We start from the raw sequence: 21378 nt of genomic DNA, 5'->3' as shown, positions 1-21378 counted from the left end.
GGAACATATATGTGTGCATGTAGGGGCCAGAGGAACATATAAGGGTGCATACAGGGGCCAGAGGTCAATGATGATGTTTATCTTCAATCAATTCCTATCTTGCTTTTTGAGACAGGGTCTCTCCTTGTCATCGTGGTCTCCACATAGGTGTGGTGGCTCGTTTGTAAGCACTAGGTATCCTCCTGACACCACCTCCCAACACCAGCATCACACTAGGATTACATGCCTGCATAAACGCACATTCAGATCACATGCACGTGCTAGCACACCTGGTTCTTTCATGGGTTCTAAAGCTCCATTTTAAATCCTCATCTTTGCAAGCATTTTTCCCTGCTGAGCCCTCTCCCCACTCTATTTTAAAACATCAGGACTCTACAGGGGTTGCCACAAAGTTAGATTTGGTTTCCCTCAGGACAGGGTGCCCCTCAACCCTCACATGTACTCTCTACTTGAACTTCCCTCAATTGTTGGGGGACATATTAAAAAGGAAAAAAAAACAGCAACGAATTAATCCAGTCCAACAGGATTGCAGGAGACAACCAACAAGCGGTGGCTGGTGAAAGTCTTCCACACTGCAACAAACCTGGTCATGACTCAGAGTCCACGCATAGCTCCTAGCTGGCAACACGCCCTCAGGATCATTTTCCATTCCTTGTGTACTTCAGTGACAAGCTCCTGGCATTTCAGTTTGGCCATAGATCTCTGCTCCTCAACGTGGTGCCTCCTGGGTAGGATCTGTTGTATTCATTTAGGCACCAGGAGGCAGGACTTCCCAGCACTGTGTAAATCTGACTCCCTTATCGATAGACTTTATTTCAAAGCCATTTCCCGATGCCTTCCAAAGGGTCTCCCACAGCCTCAGTGGCAAACAACTGACTGTGCACAAAGCCACTAAGCGGTAAAAGCAGGGGGCCTCACCTCTTCTCACTGCCCTCTTAATCCTGACCAGGTAACAACACACTTTGGCTGCTCAAGACCAGGCTTCTACACGGAACATTTGTGTTGTACTCCATATCCAGTCTCATTCCATTATTCAGCACCATGGGAAAAAACATCTCTCAGGACAAGTCTCTGGTTTTACACTCAGATCAAAATCCGACGCCATTAGTGAAACTGATGACAGAGTTCTTTGGATTTGAATTGGAAAAGACCCTAAGAATGAGTTTGTCATTTTAGTTGTCTCTGACTGTGTCTCTGGGGATCCTGGAAACGTACTTAGATCTGTCTTTTTCCTTTATCATTTTTTTTTTTAATTCTAGTGCTGGGAATCAAACCCTGGACCTTGCGACTGCTATGCCAAGCATTCTACCACTGAGCCATACCCCAATCTTTCTTTAATTTTCAAACCAGGACTTCTTCCTTTACCCTGTCCCTTTCTTTCCCTTCTCACCACCGAAAGGAAAAAGAACCCAGTAAAACCAAATCACCTACACACTTGCGACACACACACACACACACACACACACACACACACACACACTGAGACTTCAGAGTGAGGATACAAATCTATTTTTTTCCCTACTATGACTCCTTGGATGAAGGAGAGAAATGAAGTTATTAGCCAGTCATCGGCTTAATGGGTCCTCAGCCCCAGTCCCCGTCAATCCAGGCTTCCCCTCCCCTTCCCCTCTGGTTCTCTGCCCTCCCAGCTAAACTCATCTCTGCTAGGCTGAGCAGTGAACACCGATTACACCGGGAGCCCTTTGCTGCTGCCTGGTCCACTGGTTTTTACTGTTTTGCCAGATGGTTGAGGCCAGTGTGTAAAACTCTCTACCCTACCATTAATTCATAACTCAGTAATAACTTTCCCACGACTCCGGGAAATTGAAATGAAGTGCAAATGTGAAGATTTGGAAAGGGAATCAAGGTTGGACAGCTATTTTACACCTGCCAGATTTGATACCAGGGAGACAAAAAAAATAGCCCTGTTTCAGTAGACTGGAATGTACCTCTCCTTAAACCAAAGGCAGCGAGGAAGCTCGCACTACAGGAGACAGTGAGGAAGAGAGCTGAGTGGGTACTGGTCTCCTAGCGCCGCTCTCCCGCCCAGGTCTTTAGTGTATACCTATGGCACCTACGAGTCCACTCAATAGTGACCTTGAGCATCTCTGTAACAAGAGGCTCATCTGACAGATTCAGAGATTAGCAGATACGAGTGCATCCTCTGGCTAAGACAGGACACCATCCAATGTTTGTTAGCGTCATTAAACTAAAACTGACTTTTCACCTGCTCCCATACCATATGCAGCTGCAAATTTTTAAATTAAACTATGAAGCCATGCATAAATTTACATATATTACAGACTAGCCTCTCCATTTAACATGCAAATGTACTCCAATGTTTCAGAACACCTTCTGTCGCTAATTAATTTGCTGAATTATAATTAGACTAATCCTGCATAATTAATAAGCACAGATTTTTTTTTAATTTGTAAGCAGCTTGAGGAGATCATTCACTTCCTTCTATAAACTGCTAAGTAAGTGTTAAAAAAAATCTGGAAGGAACATGTGTGAAAAGGTATGTTTGATGTCGCATACAAACTCAAACTAGCATGGAGGATGCAGAAGTCGGTATTGATAATGGTACGTATTTGAAGCCAGCACTCGAACAATCAAAAAAAAAAAATCACACCCAGAGGATGGGGGCTAAGACTCCCTTTGTCTCCTTGTATATAGTGTTTCATTCTTTGCTGTCTATCCGTCGGATCTTCCAAGATCAGAGAGGCGGGAGAGGATTAAAGTAACCGTATGTTGTATTAGATGAGATAATGCTATTAACACTGTACTGTATATCAAAACACTCTGTGCATGCTGGGGGCTTAGAAGCCTCTTTGATGGTATTTGGAATCATTTTCATTTTGGCTGCCAAAAACACCCGAGATCCGTCTAGTGGAAACAATTAAGTTCCATTAGTACTGTATCCATTTGGTGATGATTACAATGAAGGGCCCCCCCCCCTTCCATGCAGGAAAGTCGAGTCTAGAAAAGAAAATCCAAAACTACCAGTCTAGAAAAGAAAACCCAAATTAGGCATCTGTGCACTTGAACACGTAAAACTGTAGAGTTTTATGACAAAGCAGGAAACTTCATCTTGGTCCCTGACTCCACAGAAGTCATGCTCAGGAGAGCTCAAGGCCTAGAAAGAGAACATATTAAACATCCGATGCAAAACAAGGATATGGAAGGCTGAGGCAGGCTGGACTAGTAGTCAGGCAATTTGAAAAAAGACTAGAGAGACAGCCTGGGGAATCCATTGGTGGCCAAGGAAAGGTTAAGAAAGCTTTAGAGAAAAGGAAAAATTCACTGTGGAGAACATGGAATTTGAGTTTTTCACATAGTGAAACAGCATCCGCAGTAACCTAAGGATTGCCTAGCCTGAGATTAGTTGCTGAGGTACACCCGGCTCTCTTGAACTTCTGATCAACTGGCTCTGGCCTGGGTAGGTTTAGACTGGATGCTGTTTTCAACCTGTGGGTCTCAACTACTTTAGGAAGTCAAAAGAACCTCCCTTTCATGGGGGGGGGGGTGGGAGGAGAGAGAGGGGGGTCGCTTAAGATCATCTGAAAACACAGATATTTGTGTTACAATTCGTAACAGTAGCAAACTTACAGTTATGAAATGGCAACGAAAATGATTTTAGGGAGGGGGGCAGGGTCACCACAACTTGAGGAGCTGTTATTGAAGGGTTACAGTAGGAGGAAGGTTGAGAACCACTGGTAGAAGCCAGCACTACCCCTGGCTTGTTCAGAGCTGGGGATGAAAGAGATGTAAAAGTAAGAGATGAATTAGTTTGAGAGTTGAGTCGAGGAAATGAATCTCGGGTTCTCCTCTTGGCCCAGACAGGAAGCCAGGCCCACACTCTTAGGTCAACCCTGCCCGCCCGTATCCATGAAGACCATTTACACCAGGGGCCTCCTCTCCTCATCTGGAGAAAGAGGTTCCATCAGCTACCTCACAGGGCTCTTGAACAACTAACTCGAGTGCAAAAATACATCTTTTGGGAACACTTGGGAAAGGCTGTAACAATTTTCGTGAGCTCAGGGTCCCTACTGCTGAGTAGGCCTTCTGGTCAGTCCTGTTGAAAGAGATTAAATGATTCACCAAAAAATGTTCCTAAAACTTAAACAAAGGTGTCGGGGAAGGGCAGGGAGTGTGCCGCTAATTGTGGCTGCCTGGAAGGAACACTGGTTTAACAATGCTAATAAAAAACAAACAAACAAACAAACAATGCTAATAAAAGACAAAAAGTATCCCTTAAAAAAATTAAAAAACGAGATTCATGAAAACTCATCTGGGTGTGCAGGACTTTCTGTGAACTGTCTCATATGTCATTTTGAAAAACTGGAATCTAGTTTCTTTACAGTTCAGACTAGGAGTGTATCTGGTTTTTTGGATTTTCTTTTTTCTTTTGTTGAAACAGAGAAATGCTTACTGGTTAAACTCAAAGGGTGAAATGTAAGCCCCCGGGCTTCCTCCATGAAGTACTGGCCTGAAGAGTCCTGGGTTCTATGGAGCAGACCTGAGAGTTGAAAAGACTTACAGGGTTCAAGTCCTACCTATGAATGGGCAAGAGGCTTTGTTTAGAGATTTTTTTCCCTTCATCTATGCCCAGTAAATCTTAAATTATATACTCATAGGAGAGAGTATATTCCTCTGAGAAGAAGCCGTCTTGACTATGGAGTTAGCTCCGTGTGCGTCATCCCTGGGCAATTGTTAGAGGGAAGGAGAAACTGAAACTGTGAGGCATCGAAATGCACAGCCATAAAATGGTTAGCTAAAGCCATCACTTCAGCTAATGTGTTTCTCCCCTAAAAGAACTTCCTCAGGAACTTCTCTAATTTTAATTTTTACCAGGAGGGTTTCCTTTCCTGAGCAGGGCTCCTCATTTCTTTATCCTTCCAAGCTGCGCTTCCCCCACCCCGACTTTCCCCAGTTCGCACACTCAGGATGTGCGGTTTTTTTAAGTGGGGTTTTTAAGTGGTGACGACAGCAGTCTCAGCTCATCTGGCGAATCTGACAGCAGGCCTCACCTCCAGCCATAGAGACACATCCACAGTCAGTCTCACCTTCAAGCCAAAAAAGGGAAAAGAGAGAATGTGTGTCCTGACAGGTAGCAGGTGGTACATACGGAATTATCATTGGCCATTAACACCAGGTTGGGTATCACATTAGCCACCTTTAGACTGCATTTGCCAACCACATAAAAATATAGGACCGGGTATTTCAATATTCTGCGGCTCCCTTAGCAAAACAGATTCTTCTATTACTTAGAGGTAACTGGCTTTCATTAAAAAAAAAATTTAACTTTTTTTTTTAAAGAAGAACTAAACCAAGATGATATAAAAGTGAAACTGGGACAAAAATCAGGTCAAGAGTTTGATACAAAAGCATTTGGATATGGCTAATAATATTCTAGAGTGTTGTGAGTTTAGGACTCCATGGTCATATTTAGTCTAATGGGACCCGAGCCCCTCAGCCTGCATGAGATTAGAAGAATCATACGTTTATTTTCCAATTTGTTGTACAAACTTTGCTGGCTCTTGGAACCTCTATTCACTCGGCAGGAATTACCAGCTTTGGGAAGGCTTCCAGACCTTAGTACCAAAGCCAGGAACTTCTTTGCCACGCCATGAGAATGTTTGTCCCGGCTGACTCTTTGTTTTGAAAATGGTCTTTAGTAAGCACACAGAGTACTGGGGTTCACTGTGACAGTTCCGCACTTGTGTTGACACACACACACACACACACACACACACACACACAGAGTTCTTAGTTGTCCCTCCCACTGTCTCTCCCTGACTCCCTCTCCCCTTTCCTCCCCAAAGCCAAACTTCAGCTTCGGGCCATGGGTCTCCATCAACCTCCTCTTTTCCTCCTCTCTGTAATTGATACAGAAAGCGGGCTTAGAATGTAGCTCAGTGGTAGAACACTTGTCTGGCTTGCTTGATGTCTTCAAACCAATGCCCAGTATCACAAGCACACAAAAAATATGAGTGGGTTGGCCTGAACTTGTCTCATAGGCGATGGTCTGATAAAGTGGAGAGCTCCTTTGATCCACAGGGGCCTTCGGGGGCCCTGGAGTTTGGAGTGTAGTTGGTAGCCTCTCCCTATGTGGTAAATTAAAAACAAAAACAAGCAAACAAAACCCTTCCCTTAGGGAGTCAGCAACTGACCTGGAAGTGAAATGTCCCAGCCCTTCACTCAGAGGCTTTCTCAAGGAGCAGCAAGTGAGGCCTGGAAGCCTGGGAAACAGAAGCCACCACTCCCTCGGGAAGACACACAAGACCCAGCCCAGGCATGCTGGGAGAAAAGCCACTCTCAACCAGCGTCCTCTGCTGACTCGGGACACCAGGGACCTGACATCGGGGACCTTCCCTACACTCCCTGTCAGAACTACCACTCCTAAAAATGGCTCTGGCCCAACACCATGACAAGGAAATCATCTTGTCCCATGCATGAGTCAGAATGCATTGGCTGCTCTAAATCCACCATGCCTTCTGGAGGACGCAGCCTTGAAATCAGACAGATTGGAACCCTCCGGCTTTTGTTCTTTTAAAATTAGCCCACATCATGCCAGAGGGAACATAAGAAAAGCGCCCCCGAGAGTGGCAAGGACAGTTCCGTGGGTACAAACACTGGCCGAGCTCCTGCTTAGGAGGCAATGCATTCAAATCCGCAACACCCCTGTGAAAAGCAGGGACCAGCAATCCCAGCACTTGGGCGTTGAGACCGGCAGATCCTGGGAGCTTGCTGGCAGCCATCCTAACAGAAACCATGAGCTCTAGCTTCAGCAAGAGGCCCTGTCTCAAGAGAGCAAGAGGGGAAGAGATCCAACATCCTCTGCTGGGAGGACCCACGTGCACAGGCTCACAGGCTCATGCAGTTACATACCCACTGCATACATCACTCATGACATACAAAGACTAACAAACAGCACTAAACAAACAGCTTGATGGCTATCCCATGTCTCCAGATCTTGAAATTTGTTTAAAATTTTGTGTGCATGTGTGTGTGTGCGCGCCCTTTAGCCTTATGTTTTGAGACAAGTCCTCATTGAACCTGGAGCTGACTAAACTGGCTGGCCAATGAGCACCCATAATCCTCCACGGCACTGGGATTACAGGACTAGGTTGCCCTGTTCTAAATAAGTACTGGACTCTAAACTCAGGTCTACATGTCTGTGTGACAAGCAGTTGGATGACTGAGCCATCTCTCAGCCCTATATAGCTATAATATTTTAATGCCGATGTCGCTAATAGATTGATTTTGCTCTTAACGCTACTGTCTTCATCGGAATTCAATGTTTATGTTTTTTTTTTCCTAAGGAGATGAGTCATTGAAAATGGAAAACAGTACCCGTGTCACCTGCATGGTGCATGGTGTTAACCTCCTCTGCCGCCGTGAGTTCATACAGACAGCATAATGAGGTGATGGTGTGATCTACAGGATAAAAATTAAGAGTAAAGGGATAGTGTCCAATTACTACCTATATTCACAACAATCTCTTCTCTGTCTCTCGCCAGCCCACTCTCACCCCTTGTGCGTGTTCCCTCACATGTCTTCCCCGTAAAATTGGATAATACCTCTGAGGGATGCTAGGAGAATTACTTAGGAGCTTTGGGGAAGACTTAAAACACCTTTAAGAACTTTCTGGTGAAATAGCAGATGCTGTTAATGTTCCTAGCATGGCTTCAGCTTTGCAGTAAATAACCACGCCACACTTGGAGAATTGTCTTTCTACTCAGTCAAAACGATCCTCTCCCTGGAGCTTAGACAGGTGACCCTCCACCTAAAGGGCTCTGTTTATTTCCAAAGAATAAATTACACAGGAGGGGAGCACAGTGGAGAGTAATTAAGTTGCAAGTTGAGGAGGGATCAATGCTTACTCTTAAGGGGTTAAATACAAAGCTGATTACATCAGGCAGGGATCCGTGTTCCATATTCAGCTGTAAAATAAATGGGAGTTCCGTGTTTGGAGTCTGAAACATCGCTCAAAAACACTAAATCAATTTAGCGTCAATAATCGCCAGATATATGCTAGATTAAATGAAGCAATGCAGATTGCTTTGTTCGCAAAGAAAACAGGGCCAAACAGTTTTCCTGAGCATAGCTAATTCCCCAAATCCTCTGGTTCCATAACCAGACGTCTGAGCCTGAATTCTGACTCTTGCAGCCTACGACTTGGCACGGGATGTTATAGGTCTAGCTGTTCCGTGCCTCCAACACACACACCGAATATCAGAGCCGCAAGGTGACGCTTAAGCAACCAGCATTAAGTACAATGGTGCCCGCTGGGACTCCCAAACACACCAGACACAAGTGAAACAAAGGAAGCTGTTCTACAGTGTGGAGCTCAGAGTTTCCCAGGGCTCTTTTAGAATGTTTTGGAAACACCTGTTTGGGCCTTGGGGGGTCGGCCTCACTTTCAGACTGCTCTGTTCCTCCAGCCCCGCCACAGCCCTGTAAGCCCAGTCGTTGTCCCAGGGTTCTGATTATAGGATTGGATGGGGCCCTATATCTCAGAGCATTGGCGCCATTTTCACCAAGGCCCCAGAGAACAGTTCCTTCTATGGGAAACTCTGACATCACTCTCCCCCATTCTAAACTCTCGTCATTTTGAAAAGTTACACTCGGGACAAATTTTATACCTAAAGAGACCTGAGGTTGGAGAATTTCTCTTAGGATCTCATAACTCAAGAAAGATTCCCCCCACCCCTGAACAAAAGTATGGGTGAAGAAAATGACCTAGGAGAGGCCATCAGAATAAGATGTTGAATGAAGACAAGGGGTTGTCCACACCCTGGGTCTATCAACAACCTGGGGTGTCTTTCAGCATGTCAAAAGTACATGCAGCAAGGAGCTGGCAGAGAACCAGGAATCTTGGGGGCCTAAAGAACCTCCCCATTTGCCAGTCTTCTACATTCCATTCCCAAGTCACCCTCACCCACCGTTTCATCAAGCCTCAGCTGTGAACACATTTCTTTAGCAGCCTTTTGACATGAGTCCATACTTGAGTGTGCAAGCATGAGTGTTCCTGTGCATGTGTATTTATACCTATGTGTATATGGATGTGTATGTATATACACATGTGTTTTCACGCATATGTATATATATATATATATATATATATATATATATATATATATATACCAAGGTACACAGACATATGCACACACCTGTGTATATGTGTGTGAACACATGTGTGCCTATATGTGAACATGTGTGTGCATTTGTGAACATCATGTGTGTATGTGTGTATATGCACATGTGTATGTGCCTGTATGCTTATGCACCTGTGTGTTACCACAAAACACATAGCAGCTCTTCACGGCATAAGCAACAGGCAGCCAACTCCAGATAAAGAAAACTGTTTTAAAAGCCTGAACAGCTAGCTATGTGACAGTATATTTTAAGGTTCAAATCTGACTCGCTCTGCTCTAGAGTTTAGAAACCCAGGCTCTGCTTATAAATGGTCCTGAAATACAGTTGATATGAGCAGGTATCAGCCCAATTCCCTGAAAGTTTCCCTTTGTTAATTACTTTGTAGGCTCTATCCACTTTCATGCTATTCTTTCTGTCATCTGTCTGTCTATCTATCTATCTATCTATCTACCTACCTACCTTTCTGATTTCATTGTCTCTCCTACCTTGCTGAGTTATATCATTGCAAACTTTCCTCCACTTCCTCATTGATGGTTTAATGAATTTTCTCCAATAGATAGTCAGTTCACAGGGGTTGGGAACATGAGGCAAGAGCTCCACACTTACAGGTATACATTGCCAGGTGTGAAAAGTCTCATCCTGTCCATGAAGTCGGCCCAAACCCAAGGCAGAACAATTCACCTATGGCAGACACTGTTGCAAAGGGCAGATATTTGGGGAACAAAATGTCAGCCCATGAATTCTCACCCTCATTGTTGCCCATACTTTCTAAGTCTGCTAAGAGACATGTCACTGTCTCTTGAATCAAGTGGCAAGCAAATATCTTAGTAAACAGCCTTGAGAGGGAAAGGGGGCCCTGTCTCTGAGTTGCATATCAGTTTGTTTCCTTACCTCAACAGTCAAAAATAAACCCACCATGTCTTCTATTATCCCTTCTCTGGGAATTGGAAGGATGGCTCAGTGGTTAAGAGTACTTGGTAAACAATCATGAAGACCAGAGTTCAGATCCCATCTCCACGGAACAAGCCAAACGCCTTGCTCACTACTCCACTCAGGGAGCACACAGAAGGATGCCTGAGGATTGCTGGCTTCCAGCTTAGCAGAAACAATGGGAGCCCCAGAGGTCAGGGAGAGAGATCCTGTCTCAAAGGAACAGACCAAGAAAGTGACAGAAGACACCTCACACCCTTCTGTGGCCTCCATGTGTGCACACAGGCACACACAGACACACACACACACACACACACACACACACACACTTGTGTGCACACATGCACATCTTTTCTCTCTCTCTCTCACACACACACAAACTCACATACACAGAGGCACACACACCTGTAAACACATGGTATAAAGCTTTCTCTCTCTTTCAGAGGTAACACATACCTGTGTACACATGTATAGCTCTCTCATACACACACTTGTGCACACAAGTGTACATTTCTCTGTTGCACACAGACAGACACACACCTGTGCATACATATGTACACCCCGCCCCCCCCCCTCTCTCTCACACACACACACACACACACACACACACTAAGTAAATCTAATGGGAAGCCCCTTTTATACAGTCTGTTGAGGGTTTTCATTGGTCAGGAAGTCTACATCAGTCTCATCTCCTTTATCCATTGCCTTCTCCTCATAGTTCACCTTCTCAAAATTCACCCATAACTGACATCCAGGCCAAAAAGGCCCGAACTCTCCCTCCATACCCTAGCCATTTCCTTGGAGACTTTATTTCCATTCAGTTTTAAAAGTCATGGGTATGGGACTCAGGGTAAGGACACAGAATCTGTCCATCACCTTTGAGGCAACCCAAACTCAGCAGACTGGTCACCTTGAAGGTCTGAGTACAAAATCTCTTCTCCAAGGGTCTTTTACAAGTGTGGTTAAGGTTAACATAAGTAGCCACCTGAGAGTAAGGTCAGATATCACCATCACTAAAATGGGTAGGTTTCATCTGTTAGTTAAAGGGCTTAAGTGCAAACACTTGGGTTGACTGGAGAAGTTCTGCTTTGGGACTGTGGCATCAACTGCTGTGTGAATCCATAGTCTGTTGGCTTGCCCCACAGGTTTCACACTTGCCGATCTCATCCTCAGCCTACCCTTCAATAAGCCAGTTCCTTATCACATCAACACCCAGAATTTCTCATTGGCTCTGTTTCTCCAGAGACCTGTGTCTATAAAGGAACCATCTGGAAATCTCTACTATAGAGATAATCTTATCACCATGGAAACATGAAGATGCAAAAGAACCTGATGATACAAACAGCGGGCACCTTTCTGCTCTGGTGGACAACAGCCTAAGCTGCTAGGCCTAGCTAACTTCATGGGCTTTCCAGCTCACAGAAGGAGTCAGGGAGGGGCTACAGGAACATCTCTATGATTCCTGCCACTGGCCTTATGACAGATGAATCTCTGGTTTTGGACTGAAATATACTTGTTTGGACCCCAACAGAAAGAGTTTGTATGAGGTTTTAAGTCCAGCTTGCTCAGTATATCAAGATGCATTGTTTGTTGTTTGTTGGTTTATGTATTTATTTCTCTGAGAAATCCCTTGCTTTCCTAGGTGGGATACAGAAAAGCTTTATCCAGAATAAAACGTGACCCTCAGTGATAGAAGAACAACCCAAGAACACATTTCCACGGACACATGATTGCCTCTGCTCTCTACTTAAAGATCATGAGTAAGCTCCTCTCCTCTCGTCTACACATGCGTAGCAAGCTTTGAGGAAAAAGTCAGGAATGAGTTTTCCTTGATCAGTGGAGAAAAGAAATTGTTTAGAATCCAATAGAACTAAATGTTTGCCTTCAGGGTGAAGCACAGCTTGGGTGGGTTTCTGGAACTTTCGCTTTGCTTCTTCGGTTGCTGGGCCTCTGGAATGTCCATAATGGATCTGCACAGCTTTCCTTTTTATATTTTATATTTATATTTAGCAGTTAGTTAATTGGTCAGGGTGTGTGTGTGTGTGTGTGTGTGTGTGTGTGTGTGTGTGTTGGAGGTAAGAAGAGGGCATTATAGCATTATATTCTCTTGAGGCTAGAGTTACAGGTGGTTGTAAGCTGGCTGACATCGTTGCCCAGAAGTGAAAGCAGTAACCACTGAGCCATCTCTCAGGCCTGGGTAGCGTTTTCTCTCCTGCTTTTGGAATCAGTCTTACACACAAATGCCCCCTGATCTCTAAGTACTGATGCATTGGTCCCCAGTGACCTTCTCCCTGGGATACCTGCACGTATTTGAGAAGGAAACCAATTGGGATCCTCAGCAAAGTTCCCAGCGTTGCTCTCGCCACACACCCTGCTCCCACCCTCCGGCTCCTGTGAAGTATTCAGATCTAGACAAACCCAGGGAAAGAGATGGAATCCTGGAGAAAATCGCTTATGAGAGAAGAAACGGGGAACCTGAGAGGGGAGAGCGGGGAAGGAGGATGGGGGTGAGGTGGGGGTTGCTGGGATTTCACCGCGACTTGGGCGAATCTTTGTAGGATTTACTACCTGCAGTATTAAAGGGTCACGTGACCTTTACTAGATGGGGCCTGGAAAGACATCCTCCTGTCACTGGCAACATGTCCTTGGAAGGGACTGAAGTTGCTCTTGTGACACCGTGGTTTGTTCTGCCCAGAGGGGGTTACCATAAAAGAGGGAGCTTCAGCCCTTCCCAGTCCTTGTCTGGCTTCCTGTCTTGCTATGCAGTTCCGCCTCTCCGCGTCACGTGATCTCCTGCTATGGTATCACCTGCTACAATGTGGCACAGCCCAAGGGGGTCCTCACCAGAGTCCAGCAGCTGTCAGCTGCTATGGAAACAGAAAAGTAGGTGGGGCTAAACAGCCGTGTAAGCCTCATGGCAGCTGAAGTAGAAGCGAGGTAGACAACAAAGTAAAGAAACAGAATAGTGTGGGATAAATTCTTGCTACATTGATGTCCTCTGAAAAATACACAGGAAAAATAAAAAATGGAATTACTCTAAATCGCTTTGTCGGCTGAGGCATGGATGTGTGGCCTTTTGGCTTTATTTAGATCATTTCTTCCAGTCCCTTCTGCAATTATGGACTGCACTGCCTGCTTGGAATGTGGTCTGTCAATGACTTCTCCTAGCTTAAGTCGTGTATGATACATAATTCTGGGAGACACAAATTGGAGTTCAATGCTTCGTGGCTCTGTGGTCTTTCGGAAGTGATGTCAGTGCCTCCAGGAGATCCTGCTAACATCTGCCTATGAGAAACAAGTACGCCAGTATATGGGAAAGTGCCTCTCAAACCAGAAATATGTACATGCCACCAAGTATCAACGACTCATTAAAATCCTTCTTATTATCTCTGGCCAGCATCCTTTAACATTGGATATTTAGTTGAGAAAGGAGTAGCTACATGACTCACCAAAAAAACTACGGCTTTCCAGCTGCTTCCTATACAGCATGTGTGTGTGTGTGTATGTGTGTATGTATATATGTATATATATGTGTGTATATTATATATAGATATATGTATGTATGTATATATGTATATATGTGTATACACACACACACACACACACACATATATATATATATATATATATATACATATATATATATATATATATATGAATGACTATAATTTGCTTGCAAGAAAACCTCCTTTTGTTGTTATTTTGGTGCTGTTCTAGGTGACACCAGGCAAGCATTCTATGCCTGAGCTATGCCCAAACAAACCTCATCTGCTGCTCAATGAACTTGACTTTGAACAACAATTATCAGTGCAAAGAACTGAAAGAACCATTTTAGTTAACTGCACCTCTGAAGATGGAAGACTCTGGATCGCAGAACTCAAAAGTGAAGAAGTGGCATATGCCGCCACCCCTGACCCCCACCCCACCAGCCACCCGCCCTCCTCCACCATCGCCCGCTATATCTGAACATACAACTAGGCATATCTAGCAACACAGGGGCTTGCATCCTCCAGTCTCACTCCACAGCTGAATAGACTGGACTGCCTGGCATGGTCATGCATGTCTGTAATCCCAGTACCAGAGAGGATCAGATGGGAGAATTAGGAAATCGACAACAAGCTCAGATGCAAAGCAAACTGGAGGCCACCTTGGGTCACATGAGACTCTGTCTCAAAACAACAAGAGGGAGAGGGCAGCAGAGCTGGAGCTGGAAAGGGGCAGAGACACAGTCATCAGAGAGAGGGGCATTCTTACCCAACATGCATGAGGCCCTGAACTTGCTGGCCAGCAACACATAAACTGGGCATGGTGTTACAGGCTAGTAATCCCAGATAAAGGGAGAAGGATTAGAAGTTCAAGGTTTGTATCAGAGACATACAACGTTTGAAGCCAGCCATGGCTATATGAGACTGTCAAAAACAGGGGAAAGGAAAGCGGGGGGTGGGGTGGGGGTGGGGTGGGGTGGGGGGAAACAGGGGGGGGCACATTGTGTGCCCAGTAAGGTTTTGAAGAAGCAAGTCTAAATTAATACGACCTCATAAAAACAAAAAAAAAAAGGACTTAAAGTTGAATAGAGTTGAAAGCAAACGAAACTTCAAACTAAATTTTTATTGAAATTCTCCCCATTGTGAGCCGACATTTTCAATTTTCGTTTCCTCGACTCAGGCCCGCTTTGCCATAGAAGCTTGGATGTTTTCGTTGAGCACTGGCCAGCAGAGTGGAGGGGCATACCATAAATTTGGAAAAATAAATAAATGCTTCAGAACTTCCACTTGAAAACCACAGCTAAAAATGAAATCAAACCTGACCCACCCCTTTCCCTTTAAATTGTGGGAACAGACTCTCAGCCTCGACTTTTAAGCCCACAGTAAACTTCACATCAGCACCTCGGAGATCAACTTGTAGCCTCGTGGAGAGAAGCTTTGACTCACATAGCAAGGTTTGGACGGACAACCTGAACCAGAAAGGACCATCTCCTCTGGCCCTATGTTCCTTAATAAACATGTGCACTTAGAAAAATAAAGAGGGAAGAAAAATTGGTTTATGGACAGAGAAAGGATAATTCACTCCAAACAGCTCCTTTGATGAATGTGAACAAAAGAATAAAATTTGTCACCCACGTAATATGACCATCAATATTTTGTCCGCTACATTCTTTCCAATTTAAAAACAGTTCAATATCCCTTTTACCTTCAAGTAGCAGCACTTAATAAACAGTGATGGATGGCTTTTATTTTTGTTTGCATTTCAGCCTTTCCATGCGCCTGTTACAAGGGGACCATTTTGCTTGGGGGAAATGTAGATCTCCTGTCTTTCTTGGAATGGCGTGTATCCCTCAAGGAAAGACGGCCATATTTAATTCATAACCCCCATCGGCTACGCAAACATACAACTTCCCATCAATTAGGCAACACAGAGATGCTGTTGAAAATCAATGAGCTTATTATTAAATATATTTTTTTCATGTAGCAATAATAGTTATTGCGCTGCTGTTATTACTGCCGTGTCAGCTGCTGAGGCGGCTTTCAGAGTGTTTGATTGGCTTTGATCTGGCTGGGAAGTTCTGTGAAAGGCAGAGTGCAGCTGCCCCGACTGCCTTCTGCCATATTTAGAAGCCACTAAGAGAAACGGGGACAGGCTTGCTATAGTGAAACAGATCCCAGATTGGAGGTAGATGGTGGGTTCTAGTCTCAGCTCTGCCTCTAGCTAGCTCTGGGTCATTAGGTAAGTTTCTTCTCCATTCTGGACCTAGGTTTCCCCATTTATTTAAAAAAGAAAAAAAAAAAAAAAACAAGAGAGAGAGAGAAAAAAGACAGGGTTACCATACATGACCATTAAAGGCTCTCTGTCTCTAATTTTATGATCCTGTAAAAACTTTTGCTTCACCAGCAAAGGAAACAGGTAGAACCAAATGCAATTCAGTCACTCTCCGTTGTCCCTTTCCAAGACTGCGTTTTTCAGAAGGGTGGGGTAGGGTGGGGGATGATGGGGGAGGTAGCCAAGCTAGAGAACACCACGAAATCTGGAGCAGACATTAAACGGATCCAAAAACCAAAATATGCCCATATTTGTGTTTGCATCCTCCTCGTGTGTTTATTAAAAATAATTTTGCTATTTTGACACATGCCACTACCGCGGGAGCCTCCTGCCTATAAACAGAGATGTTAAAGCTGTGCCAGCGCATGCGAAGGTTAAAAACAACATCGCAGTGATTCTGGCAACTACATCACATCGTGCACGCGCTGTCTGGCCGCAGCTGATCTGAACTGAGTCCCCCGTAATTACAGGAGAAGGTGGAACAGGTTTGCTGCTAATTGGAAAATTCTGCAAATGGCAGCACTGAAGTAAATTGACAGTCGTTAGAATATTATCAGAATGAGGGTACTGATTAGTGAGAGCTCAGATGCGGTTTTTTTTTTTTTTAACTGCCGGAATCTACTGGCAAATTGATAATAAAAGCTGAACTTAATAATAACAGCTGTTATTTGACCCGGTAATATTTTTTTTAATCTGTTGCTGTTCCCAGACCAATAACACATAAAGAAGGCCTGTATCCACTGTTGCAAAATTATTTTGAATCCCCAAAAGATAGATTCTGACTCAGGAAAGGCAGTCTGCTTAAAGGGACAGTTATCAACATGCATGGATGCAAGGGTGGCCCCCCCTCATTAAACAACAACAATAACAAAAACCTGAGAGCTATTTCATCCTCTGCCTTCCAACAGGTCCTGGTTTGCATGTTGGAGGACCACCACATCCCATTTGGAACTAGATCTGGATCCTATTTTCAGTTTGGGCTAAAAGCTGTGACTGGCGAAAATGTCAACGTTAACTTATTTTTCATTTTAAATTGACAGGGAGGAACGTAGGATGTCGTTAGAATTGTGTCTTTTATCAGCACGGAGATGCTAGTACTCGCTGCTTTCCATCACTGTGGCAGAAAAATACAGATGGGAAGGGACCGGGAAGGGACATATTAATTAGAAGCGCGCCGTGTATCTATAGAGAAGGGACTCTGGCTTCCCTGTGCAGTCTGCTGCGCTATAAGGGAATCCCTGAATGCGCCCACTGGGCTTCTATTCCAGAACCCTCCTATCTACTACAGAGGGAGTCGAAGTTGGGACAATCTCTCTGGCTCTAAAGCAATATGACCGAGGATCTCTGAGAGCATGCACAGCCACCAGCCCCAGAACCCTGTGTCCAGGATTTGTCTTAAAGGAGCTTTTCCTATGCGGAAAGCTCTCCCTGCCATGCGATGTTCTTTGTAGTACTGCCTACAAAGGACAAAATAGTAGAAACTATATTTGTCCCAAAGATGACAGTTACTCAGTGATGTCATAAGAGGGTATCCGATGACACCAAAAGGCAGATGTGCTAAGAAGTAAACAGATTAAAGGGCGAGAATGTAAAATCACCACACTATTTTTTTTTTGTTTTTGTTTTTGAAAGAGAAAGGGAAGACAGGAAGAGTGGTAACTCTGAAGGGTTACCACTCTGATTGGGCGGTGGTTTACTGGGGCCATTTCCTTCTCATTTTGTACTTTTTGTTCATATTTTCTAAACTGTGTGAAATGAGTATGCTACACATAAGTTACTTTTAGAAACAAAAATCTATACAGTGTTTCCATTGCTTTAAGTGAAACATTTAAACTGTGGAGATGTGAGTCCGATCTTCTGAAGACTTCCACTTGAAGTCCTGCTGCCTTGTAGAATGTAGGGGAAAGACCAGATAGCTGAATGCCAATATTAACACACTAGGTGAAAACCAGCCTACGAATTAAAGTTTATATACACACCACACTTAGACACACATAATCTCCATCATATACACAGATACACCCATACACTATCCACTTAGACACAGATAACCCCTTACACACACACACACACACACACACACACACACACACCCACCTTCTTTTAGATTTCTGTTCTTTGAAAACACTCCCCTAGAGAGACTTTTCTTTTGTGGCTTTGGACTTCATACTCTGATAATGTTGCCATTTTCTTTTGCCTTGATTATGGTAACCCAGAACCTCATTTATTCTGATTCAGCCCAAGAGGAAATCACTGTAGCTTTTCAATTTTGCCATCTATCAGCAGGGTCTGGAACTACGACCCACAGCCTGGCAAAATACGTTCCACCCCCACAGTCCAAGTCAAGTTCAATGCTCACTCCATGCAGTCACAGTGCACAGGGCCCAGCCAGTGCTGCACATTTAACTGAAGCAACAAAATGTTAGTGGCCAGAGCTTGTGCGACACTCCCTATACTTGAATGTCTGCCAAGAAGTTGATCTAAGCTGCAACATTTTAGAACTGGCCTTGGAGCAAACATGCATTTGCTAGAGCAATGACGGATGCTTTGCACGTCCCATCAGGTCTGGAGATATATATATATATATATATATATATATATATATATATATATATATATCCATCCTATGGTTCCATTGCCAAAATTCCATAGTTAAGTCCCTGAAGCAGAGCATGGCCAGAATTTGTCCGACCAGGTTTCACTCTGGGGCTGTAAACTGCCACACTTGCTGCTTAGTGGGAGGACAAAGCCCACCCCACTGGCCTCTGCCACAGGACCAAGTGACTTTCAAGCTGTTTCTTGCCAGGAGTGTGGGTGGGCAGCAGGCAGGATCCCAGCGCAACAAACTAGATGCAATTGACTGTAACCCAGAATTTTTTTTTAATGGCTGTTTTGGATGGTGGTACTCAGCAACCCCCAACCCCCATCCTTCATTTCTCCTAACAGTTATACATCAGGAAAACAAAGCAAGGAGCAGAGGGAGGTGGGGTGTCGCTGAAGCTAGTTTGTGCCAAATACAGTTAAGGGTGGAGAGGGAGGTGGGATTGGAAAGGGGGGAAAAATCAAGTCACTTTCAATCATGTGTCACACCTTTAAATAGTGGTTAAATCTCTGCGTTGTGCAGCTCATCCTTTTACAACACGGGGCTCCCTTAGAGAATTTCCCTGTTTACACTGGGAATTCCTCCAGGGCCGCATCAATAAAGCTGAACAGATGTCAGGGTGGAATGCCAGCGGCGATGGCTGTTGTCAGGGGTACTGGGGAGGCAGTCACAGAACAATGAGAGACCGCGTCTGCTACACAAAGCCCTCGCGCGTGGGTCAGGTTCTGCCACTGTGTAGAGATTCCACCCTACCCTTTGTCTGGGCACATTGCCTTTCTTGTTTCTCGATGACAAGGGTTGACACATGTCACCCGGCCCTATCAGGAGTGTTATTTGTTTGCCACTTGCGTATGCGCCACTGTTTCTGACCTCCCTGCTTCCCCCACTGGATGCACAAAGCGGAGCTGAGATTCTCTAGCCCAGCCCCAATCTACAATTTCATTATGCACTTTGAGTGGGAAGTGGGATGTAGATGTCCTTCTTTTTAATTAAAAACATGATTGATGAGACTTAACTGACAGTAGGAAATGCAATTTAAATATTCCTTAAAGAGGCACTAACCCTGTTTGCGTGGCGAACCTTGGCGTCCCCTCCCAAAGTTGCAACCAGCGGGGAGAAAGGAGATTAAAACAAAAAGCCTTGTTCAAGTCCCGTTTGGAGGCTGCGGAAGACTGGTAATGTTAGACGGCCACTGCAGCCCTGTAACCAGAAACTTCTCGCCGTTAGGAGCAGTGTGAGGTGTTACACAGAATGGGATTGCTGGGGGGGGGGGGGGGGTAGAGGGGGCGGTGAGCCGCGTCTCTCGTGAAAACTGGAGAATATGCTATGAAACTGCGACCGGGCCACACCAGCACATTCACTACATTTTTTTAAAATGCCAATCTGTTTCTACAAGACCTCAGACCCAAACTTTCCATTTCCCCAGATCTGCAAAAAAAAAAAAAAGTGGTTTCCTGCCCTTTCAGGGTCGTGTGGCTGAGTTTTTCTGGCCTTGGGTTCTTCAAACTGTCATTTTAAAATAAGCTTTAAAAGAACGTCCTTAGCCCTTGAACAGGACACGGCCTGTACTTATACGGAAGGAAGAGAACATTTACCACTTTTTTTTCCCTAAAAGACCCACTCAGATTCACTAATCTGACAGCTAAGTTATTAGAGAAAATTCTTCAAACAACAGGACACAGTAACCTAAAAGTCTAGAGGAACCCCAAATCACATAGGCAGGGCCTGGGATAAGCGTGCTGAATAACGGGGTCTTCCTGCATCTAGAAATAATGAGTGAGGCTGAACGTTCCAAAATCCACAGCAGTATCAGTTTAAGGTTTATCTTTAAAGTGGGTCCTTCTCTTTCTCAGCCTCCAGCGATTCTCCTGGGGTGTGTTTTGTTGCTGTTCTTTGGAGAAACATTTCATATTGCTTACCATGAATGTATTTATTTTCTGAGACATGTCGGCCTAGAATTTTAAAAGCGTGAGAACTGTATGTCTAAGGAGAGCCTGATCTATCTCCGAAGCTTTGGTGCAGCACACACTTCCTATGTGTTTTGTACCTTAAGATTTTATCCTAACATTTCAAAAACCCTTTACGAGGAGCAGTAGATGCCATGAAACACCCATCCCTGCCCACTTAATGCCTAATTAAGGGCTAACAACAAGAAAAAGGTTTTCCTGAAATTTTTGCATTAGAGGAAAAGGGCTACAATTTTGGGGGGTAAGTATTTAACTAGCAAAGGTTAATTAGAATTGTAGCAACGGAATGTAAAAATAACAGATTCTGGTCAATCGATTAATGAGATGTCAGAAGGTATGAGAATTCACCTTTGGGAGAAATGTATAAAAAAATTTTTTGCAAAGCTTTAAAACCTTGCCTTTTATTTAGGTATTAACACAGGCAAAGGCTGTAGATGTTTCTCTGTCGATAATAATGCATAGAAAACTAATGTCCCCAAGTCAGCCGCAAGCAATACCAAAGTGTTACCTGACGTTTCTACCACCTGAAAACTCTTCATTCAGTCCCCCAAAGGTGAACCAAGTTTCCACAAGAAGCCAAGCCTTTAGTAGCTCTGCATCCTCCTGTGTCCACTGCATCACACACTCAGATTAACTTAAAGGACAACTCATTGCAAAAAATCTGGAATTTAAGCAATTGAAACGGAATGTTTTAAAAAGCCCATTCTGGAAGTATTACAGGTCGAGTCATCTATCCTGTATGAATTATGGGATGGATTGGAGTGACAGGTCCAGAGAAAGCACCTCAGACATTTTTCCTTCCTCAATTGCCTCCAATGGCAAGCAGTCAGATCTTCCTATTGGTGGCATCGATGCTCTTTGTGACAATAAACCACAGTACATTGTGTTTATATATGTCCT

General features: G+C 44.3%; 1 protein-coding gene and 1 long non-coding RNA gene across 4 annotated transcripts in view; one reads left to right on the top strand and one right to left on the bottom strand.

Moving 5' to 3' along the window:
* Ebf2 (early B cell factor 2) overlaps positions 1 to 21378 on the bottom strand; it is a 197661-nt gene that overhangs the window by 66877 nt on the left and 109406 nt on the right. The window lies entirely within an intron of this gene.
* 4930438E09Rik (RIKEN cDNA 4930438E09 gene) overlaps positions 1 to 21378 on the top strand; it is a 65701-nt gene that overhangs the window by 33667 nt on the left and 10656 nt on the right. Inside the window, exons 4-5 of the long non-coding RNA NR_045961.1 lie at positions 7326 to 7427; positions 11735 to 11852. This is a non-coding gene — a long non-coding RNA (RIKEN cDNA 4930438E09 gene). The remainder of the gene's footprint in view (positions 1 to 7325; positions 7428 to 11734; positions 11853 to 21378) is intronic.

The sequence above is a fragment of the Mus musculus genome, chromosome 14 (assembly GCF_000001635.26).
Source record: "Mus musculus strain C57BL/6J chromosome 14, GRCm38.p6 C57BL/6J".
NCBI lineage: Eukaryota > Metazoa > Chordata > Mammalia > Rodentia > Muridae > Mus > Mus musculus.
Note: the sequence above shows the minus strand (reverse complement) of the source record. Positions and strands in the feature narration are given on the sequence as shown.